Source organism: Phocoena phocoena, chromosome 4, assembly GCF_963924675.1.
Source record: "Phocoena phocoena chromosome 4, mPhoPho1.1, whole genome shotgun sequence".
Lineage (NCBI taxonomy): Eukaryota > Metazoa > Chordata > Mammalia > Artiodactyla > Phocoenidae > Phocoena > Phocoena phocoena.
In genome coordinates, this window is record NC_089222.1 from 67,392,203 (window position 1) to 67,401,142 (window position 8,940).

Below are 8,940 nucleotides of genomic sequence, written 5' to 3' on the forward strand. Positions count from 1 at the left end.
GAGAGAACAGGCTTACTTCCCCATGTGATTAGGTGACGCATGTGAAAGTGTTGTGCTCAATGCTCCCTCTTTTTCTCATTCCCTCCCCAAAACCAGACCACAGGTCTCAAGAGGTGGTCTATCATCTGGGCTCTTGGTTGTTCCGATGTTTCCTTGTGGCTTAAAAATGTGCGTAAGACTATCATTGGGCTGTTGTGAGCGGTGAATCATATAAATACCCTAAGAATTAAAAAATAAATTGTGTACAATCACAAGTCAGAGAGAAGAGATTCCTCTGCGAACATTCCCTGCGAACTCACTTTGCCAGAGTTGCATCCTGTTATTGACTAACTTTCGTGGGTTATTCCTGGAGCATGGACCGCTGTAGTGCATAGGTGGAATCTTTGCGCTAGAGGATGCTCAGAGCCAAGAGCGTCAGCATTGTATAGAGAGACTGAATGAGGGAAGGAAGGGCTGTCTTAGAGAAAGGGACAGAGTATTGGAAGTTGGGTGGAGGTACCATTGCCAGATTTGGTAAATGAAAATATAGGACACCCAGTTAAATTTGAATTCCAGATAAACAAACATACGGTTTTTAAGTGTATCTCAATTATCATGTGGGGCATACTTATACTAAAATCTATTATTTATCTGAAATTCAAATTTAAGTGGGCATCCTGTATTTTATCTGGCAACCTTAGGTGGATGAGGCAGAAAAGTCTAAGGGGGGTAAATGATAATAAAAACACCTTTTTAAAGAAAGAGTTTATAATTTTACAAGTGCCCTTAGTTCCCTTGTCTCATTTTGACCTCACATTAACAAATAGGAGGACAGGTCTCCTAACTTTAGAGATGGTGAAAGGTGAAGGTCCCAGAGGTTAGGCAACTTACCCAAGGACGTGACATGGATGGTGGCAGTTAGCACCCAAGTTTTGAGATTTCGGGTTTACCAAAAAGTTGCAAAAATAGTACAGAGCATTTATGTTTACCCTTCACCCAGCTCCCCCTAACGTTAATGCCTTGTATAACCATAGAACAATAATCAAAACTAAGACGTTAACCTCGGTACAGTATTATTCACTGAAGTACAGACTTTATTCAGATTTCACCAATTTTTCCACTAATATCCTTTTTCGTTCCCAGGATCCAATTCTGATTCCCACACTACTGTCATTGCCACATCTCCTTCGTCATCTGCTGCCATCTGGAACCGTGCCTCACAGTTTTTCCTTGTCTTTCATGATCTTAACACTTTTGAAGAGTACTGATGAGTTAGTTTGTAGAATAACCTTCAATTCTGGCTTACCATGTTTTTTTTGTGATTGTACTGAAGGTATTGGGAAGGATAATGCAGAGGGGATGTATTTTTCTCAAGGCATATCAGATTACGTTGATAGGTACTACTGGAAACATTAACATTAATCACTTGGTAAAAAGAGGCATCTGCTGGATTTCTCCACTGTAAATTTACTTTTTTTTTTCCTTTGTGATTACTAAATATTTTGAGAGGACATGCCTTGAGGAGATATAAATACCATGTTTCTGTTTAAACTTTCACCAGCTAATTTTAGCATCTATTGGTGGATCTTGCTTACTGCGCGATTACTGTGCTATTCTGGCCATTTTCTTTTTTTCTTATTCCTTCTACGTTTATTAATTGAAATTCTTTTGTAGGAAAGAGTTGTAGCTTCACTCTCATTTAAACTCAGTTATTGTAATTCTGAGTTTATTGCTCCTGTCACTAAAGCACAGGTGAAAGAGAAAGTAAAAGGGTTTGGGTTACTGTAAACGTATGGTTGTTTCAAGTGTGCCTTGGAAAGGGAATGGGAATTATTTTGTTCACTTCGCAAGTATTGATCAAACACTTATTTCTAGATAAGGCATTGGGTGAAGCACTGTGAAGAAAAGAAAAATGTACACATATCTCAAGGAGGCTGATAAAGGTCAATACTTAAGGCACTTTATTAAAGTGATAATGAAGCTTTTCAGTTGAATACTGAACTGATAAATGACTGCTTTGGTGCCTTTGGGACCCACAATTCCTTTCCTGCCTGAGAGAAACTGTGAGGCTTCAGAGAATTCAAGCATTGTTCCTCAGTAGGAAATTGGAGATTACTTGGAAAAAGTTAAACTTCTGTTCTTGGTGCTTTCTTTCTTAACAGGGGACTGAAACAGACCATATAGGTATAATCCCGGTGACCCAAATATCATCAGAGGATGAAGGACTGGCACGGTCAAACGATTTCTAAGCTGTAGCCTGTTATTTTAAGCAGCAGTCAATAAAGCTAAAGGACAGCTTTAAAGAGGACACTAATTGTCCTTTTACGTGCAGTGTAGTGAGATCCATCTGGGGCAAATGTAGCTTCTCCTTGTGTGGGTCAGTGGTTTACTATCCTATCTCCTGTTGGAGGAATCCTTTGCATATTCAGGCGGAATGTGAATTGTTTAGAACACCCCATGAAGAATGCTGATGTGAGGCGAGCCCAGCTCCATTGCACTAACACCATTTAAAAAAAAAAAATCTTCCCAACTGCTGAGCTTATTCCAGCTACAACAGGCCTTCATTTACATTCTTACTCAAATGCAGGTTAAGTTTGAGATTCAGGTAGTAGCCTGTATTTTAAAATGAAGAAACTGAAGTCCAGTGCTACTCTGTTATTTTTGCTAACAATGGTGGATCCCAATCTTGGACCCAAATGCTCTGATTCTAGAGTGTGTATTTTTTACCTTAGGCAATGTTGCCTGGGGACAGTGATATTTCTAAAATTCTTTATGACTGTACGTAGAGTAGCCATATGTCCCACTTTGCCCAAAACAGTTCAGATTTATGCTTTCTGTCACGGCATAATTATCAATAGTTTGACTTTCTACTCTAAAAAAGTGCCGTGTTTCGGACCAGAGAACATAGGGTCACCCTATTTATAGGACGGCTCAGAGAAATTCCAACTTGGGTTGCATGCAGTCTTTAAACTTATGTTAAGGAAATCGCCAATAAACTACTTAAATATGAAAAAAAATGATTGTCATTTAAATATATTATGATGCATTCTGATGGAATAGTATGCAGATATATATTATATACATATATTAAATGACCTGGGAAAAAAGCTCACAAAAAAGGCAAAATTATAATAATTTAGTCCTAGTGTAAGCATGTGGTTATAGCTGGGTAATGAGATGGTTGATTTTCTTTTCTAAAAATACGTTTCTGGATTTCCAGGTAGTCTACAACGAGCATGTGAAACATTTGTAGCAAAAGATAATCTTCAAAATCTTTCATTTAGAATTAAGGGGTCTCCTTTGATAGGAGACTATGAAATCACCAAGTTGAAGAAGATAAGACCCTATAAGTAGAAGTCTAACAACGTAATAAAATCCTTTTCACGAGTAGAACAGAGCTTTATATTGCCAAGAACTTTCTGACCATGTTTTCTCATTTAAACTTTATAAGAAAGCGCACAGTCAGTAAACGAATTCCCTCCCCATCCTGCAGGTGAAGCCAAAATGCAGATGTAGAGTGAATGACGCAGCTCTGGGACCCCAGAGGTTGTCCTATTTCAGACTCAACACCACTGACTCTTATGCTAATCCTATATTGGCTTTTTTTTTTTTTTTAACATCTTTATTAGAGTATAATTGCTTTACAGTGGTGTGTTAGTTTCTGCTTTATAACAAAGTGAATCAGTTATACGTATACATATGTTCCCTTATCTCTTCCTTCTTGCGTTTTAAAGCTGAAAGTGTGACACTGAGTTTATAGTTAGAGTTTGTAGTTAGAGGCTAATTCCTTTGCTTATGCTGCTAGTCTCTCATTGTGAGCACAGCTAAAGGAGAACGTAATGCTGCCACGGTATCACACAGGGGAAATTAAGAGAAGGTTTTCCTTTCTGTAAGCCACCATTTAGCCAGCTGTTAATTTCTATCTCCACCCATTCAAAAGTACACTGACTACAATGTAGAGACTTAGGCCCCAAGCCTGAGTTTGTTGTGACTGTGCCTGCCCGGTGATGATTTATGACGACTTGCTTTTTTTCTCTGGTCCTGGATTTCTCCATCCACAGAATGAAAATGGGTAACCGGATCATCTCTATGGTTCTCTCTGGCTCTGAGTGGGTGTGATTCCAAGCTTCTGAGCTTCTGGGGCAAAGAGTGGATTCCAAAGCTGTATTCCGGAAGCACCCTGTCTAATTGGGGCTCTACTTTTCTTTGCATTTGGAATGAGCCCAAAGAAAAGGTCATTTTTGCATACATCTTGAGGTTGTGCTCCAATGTCCTCATTAAATAACAGGAACCCAGACTGGCAGACCCAGGGGAATATTTAGTCAAGGAGAAAAAGGCCAAGTCGTTACCAGAACACTATCATCAGAGCTGTAAACACAAGCATTCATTCATTCCTGGGTTTTAGCTGAAAGCCTGTTCCATTCTGCTCACTCTCTCCTCATACAGGTTCCGTTTGTCAAATGTCTGTGACCAGTCCGATAAGTCACCATAGGCGGGAAGGGAGAAAGAGAAAGAAAGAAAATTACAACCGTAAATAGACTCTGAACATAGAAAGATCAAAATAGACAGCCTCTGGCTTTACTGGATGAGTCACCGCAGCAGCCCAGACCTCAAAAACAAGCGTGGCTTCTCTCCTTAGCAGTCTTCCTGTCTGGAAAGGAAATGCCGCTCTGATTGGAGGTACTGGCCATTTTACAGGCTTCAAAGCAACTTAGGCAACTGAACAGACAAGAGGGGGAACAGGTAAAACAGTTTTTCCAAGTGCTTGTCTGGAGAGCCAGCTACTTAGCTCTGATTTGAAGCTGCATGGAACTGCTCTCATCTTTAGCCAATGGTGTTTTGTTTTTGTTTTTGCTTTTGTTTTTGAGTATGGTGGTCTTCAGTTCTGGTGCAGTGTGTGTATCTTTTTTTCTCTCAAATAATGTGTTATTTTCTGGCTAAGACTTGGTTTTCAGTCACTGAGCTGAGTGCAGTGGGGGATGGATATGAGGACCATCTAATGAGGAAGTGGGACAAGTACACACATCACGGTATTATGAAAGAAAATGTGCGCTGAAAACAGGAAAAACATGAGACTATGAAGGTGCAAAGGAAACACAGGTGGACCTTGACGAATGGCCTACCAGAGTGTGAGATTAGTGTGAAGGAAGGCCTGTGTGTATTCAGGATTCAGTGAAGAGTCCAGGTTTAGTTTGGCGTGTCGGGTACAAGTAAGGGAGTAGAAGAAATAAATCTTGAAAGACAGATTGGGACCAGATCCAAAAAGCTTTTGAATGCCAAGATGAAGTTTTGGGTGTTGCCCTGTATTCTGTGGAGTTGGGGAGGGGGAGGAGCGTGACGCTATGGGAAGATAACAAGCCAACTGTGGGGAGAAGAGATGAAAGAGAAGTCAGATCCAGGAGGGTCACTTAGGAGACACTCTGTGGGACCACTGTGGCATAATAAGAAATATACACTACTCAGTTTTTGTCCCTGGTTCTTTGCATAGAGCTCCTCAAACCCTTGTAATTTCTTGAGTGATAGAAGTAATAAGAGCATCTTTTGATCTTCTGACACAGAGCTCCTAAATCCCTTGGAATTTCCTGGGTGATAGGAATGTCTTTTTTTTTTTTTTTTTTTCAGTGAGATGACTGGTGTTTGGGGGGTCCCTAGATAGCTTCAGAATTGGTGATGGTTGCCAGAAAGAGAACAAGATATGATTAGAGGGTTGGTACTTTCAGCCATCTATCTCCCAGCCTCTGGAATGGGAAGAGGTGCTGGAGCTTGAATTAAACACCAATGGCCAAGGATTTAATCAATCACGCCAACGTAGGGAAACCTCCATAAAAGCCCCTAAACAATGGGGTTTGGCGAGCTTCCAGGTTGGTGAACACATTGAAGTACTGGCAGGGTAACACACTCAGTGCAGAAAAGCTCCATGCTCCTTCCCCCGTGTGTTGCCCTATACGTCTCTTCCATTTGGCTATTCCTGACCTCTATCCTTTATAATAAATCTGTGATAGTAAATAGTGTTTTCTTGAGTCCTGTGAGTTACTGTGGCAAATTATCAAACGTGGGGAGAGGCTTGTGGGAAGCCCCTGAATTGATAACTCTTTGGTCAGAGGTATACATGGTAAAACTGGCATCTGAAGTGGGGACAGTCTTGCGTAAATGAGCTCTTAACCCGTGGGGTCCACCTTAATCCTGAGTCATTAGCGTTAGATAGCTGGACAATTGGTTGGTGTAGGAAACCATCCCACACACATTTGGTGTCAGAGGACAGCTCATGGCTCCCCACCTAGAACATTCCCTCTGGGGTTAGAGAGGAGAAGATCTACAAGAGAGGGTGAAGTTCATATGTCTAAACTTCTCATCGAGTCAGTGAAGATATCAATGTAAAAATGCACGTCGTCATAGAATGTGTTAGTGTATGTTGAAGTCATTGAGCTGAGGGGTCAGGGAGACTCAGCTGTGGCCAACTCAGCTTGACACAAACAAAGGAAGATTGCTCAGTTTGTAGAAATATGGGGTAAATAGGTTTTAGCTGGCCTACTCACACTGAAGGCTTGATTTGCTGGTTGGGGTTCTGAATACTATTGGTTGGCTACTCAACCACATTTTTTTCCAGCCTGTGGTTCCTTTCCAACCATGGTCCCAGTTCTTGGTCTTTGGAAGGCAGTGGTGCTTGGAAGGAAGAGCACATACCTATATGCTGGGTTTGCTCTGCTTCCTGTCTGATCCTGGGTAAATCACCTGCCCTCCCTGGGACTTGATTTCCCATCTGCAAAATGAGCCTGTTCTGTGATTCAGTGTCCAGGGCCCCAGGAGACTCCACTAGTTTAAGATGTATATTTAGAACAGGCGGTCTCCATTGTTAATGTTATCTTTCACAATACAAACCCATCTCGTTGAACCCTCCTGACAGCCTTAGGAATAAGCAGTGAGGGTAACATTATTTTAACATATTTTACAGATGTGTAAATCGAAGCATGGAGACACATAGAAGGTAGGTAATTTTCCGAAGGATGTAAAGTGGTTTAATGATACAGTCAGGACCTCGGCTACCTGACTTTCAGCCCAGGGCTGTCTCCACTCTCCCAGGCTGCATGGATACCTAGGAAGGGTCAGTGAAATACACTGAAAGGAACACACTCAGTTTCCATGATGGTTCTTGAATATCCTGTATTTCCATTGTTTCTCCCCAGTGAGGCCAGGCCATTAGAAATGGAACCATTTTACGGGGTCATTATAAAGTTTTACTAGTAAAAGACATCTAAAAACCACTTCCATTCATTGGGATGTGTGCAGGTGTCAGAGTCCTCTGCAGTCATTACTTCCACGACCAGCTGCAAGAGGTTATGCACTTGGACGTGATCAGCAGGCAGAGGCTGGACCATCTACACTCCTCAGTGTGGGCCCCTCTGGCCATAAAATCATACTAGTTCAGGGCCAAAAGGGACCCTGGAGCTTATCCAATCCAATGCCCTGTCCAGCGATTGATCTTTTCCATAATGGTTGTCCAGCATCTTCTTGAACGATTCTTGAATGACAGCAGCACTGCTGGAACCTAGACCTGTATTGTCAGCTCTCTGTTAACATCTTCACATGGTTGCCCCATTGTCAGCTCACATTCAACAGGACTGAAGCAAAATCTGTGCTATCTTCCTCAAATACTTCTCTTCTCAAATTGCACTGCCACCCATTCAGTCCAGCAAGCTAAAACTTGGTCCTTTTAAATCCCTTCCTCTTCTGCATTTAGTAAGTCTTGATTATGCGTCCTCTGAGATCTCTCTCACGTACATGCCCTTTTGTCCTCACTTCCACTGCCCCTCTTCAGGCCCTGTGCCATATTTCCCTGGACTAGCTATGTAGTCTCCTAACTTGTTTCTCAGAGACTTTGATAGGCAAATAGGCATTTTAAATTTCTAAATGGGAATACAGGATGCAGTTCCAGTACTTATTGGCCGTAGAACATTTTTTTCCCAGAGCATCTCCTGGAAAATACTAGTTTAGCCATTCCAGATGAATTGTAGCCCCCCATCATTGGCACATGTGTCCACCCCTCTTTGTCACTGCACTTGTTATTTCCTCTGCTTAGAATGCCCTTCTCCCTGACTCTGGCCATCTGGGGAAGTCCTACGCATATTTCACGGCCCAGTTCAAGTGTCTCCTACTCTCTGAAGCCTTCTTTGATCCCACGTCCCAGAATGATGTCTGAGCTCTCAGAGGACTCTGTACTTGTGTCTCTTATGATGTTTAAGTTATATTCTAGTTGTGTGTGTTTGTTTGTATCTCCCAACAAATTCTAAGCTCCTTAAGGGCTGGGGACTATATTTTATTCATTTCTTTGTCACAAGTCTGGAATGGTGATTCTGTTCCCTTTCAGTGCCTTTGACATTCATTGAGTAATTTATGGTGGATGCTTGATGAACTTCATGTAATACACAAGCTTACAGTTCTAGGACAGTGGTCTCCAGCCTCTTCACCTCCACCACTACTACCTGGTCTAGATGGCAACCTGTGGGGGGAGCATTGAGAAAGGGAGATGGGATGAGTCTATTGGCAATTACAATACAATACAATCACAGTACAAGATCTGCATGGGAGGGGACTTCGGGGAAAGGAGAGCCACTCCTGGAGAGAGGATATTGGGGAAGATTCCTGAAGCTTCAGTATCAAATCTTATATTTACTGAGCACCTTCCCTGTGCAGGGCATTGTGCCAGAGCTGTGGGAACATATGAACCCTCAAGGAGCATCTTGCAAGTAGTTGGGTTGGTAAAGACTCCTGGTTCCCATGAACAGAAACCCAACTCTGCTAGCCAGGCTATAAAGATAAATTTATTTGAAGAATGTGAGGGTGTCAGAACCCAGGGGCAAGGAAGTAACTAGATCTTGAACTGAGCTGGACCCAAGGGATGGAGAGCCATAGGGAACCCAAGAAGCGGCTCTACTTTTGCCCTTGTTCTTTCTGGGTGCCTTT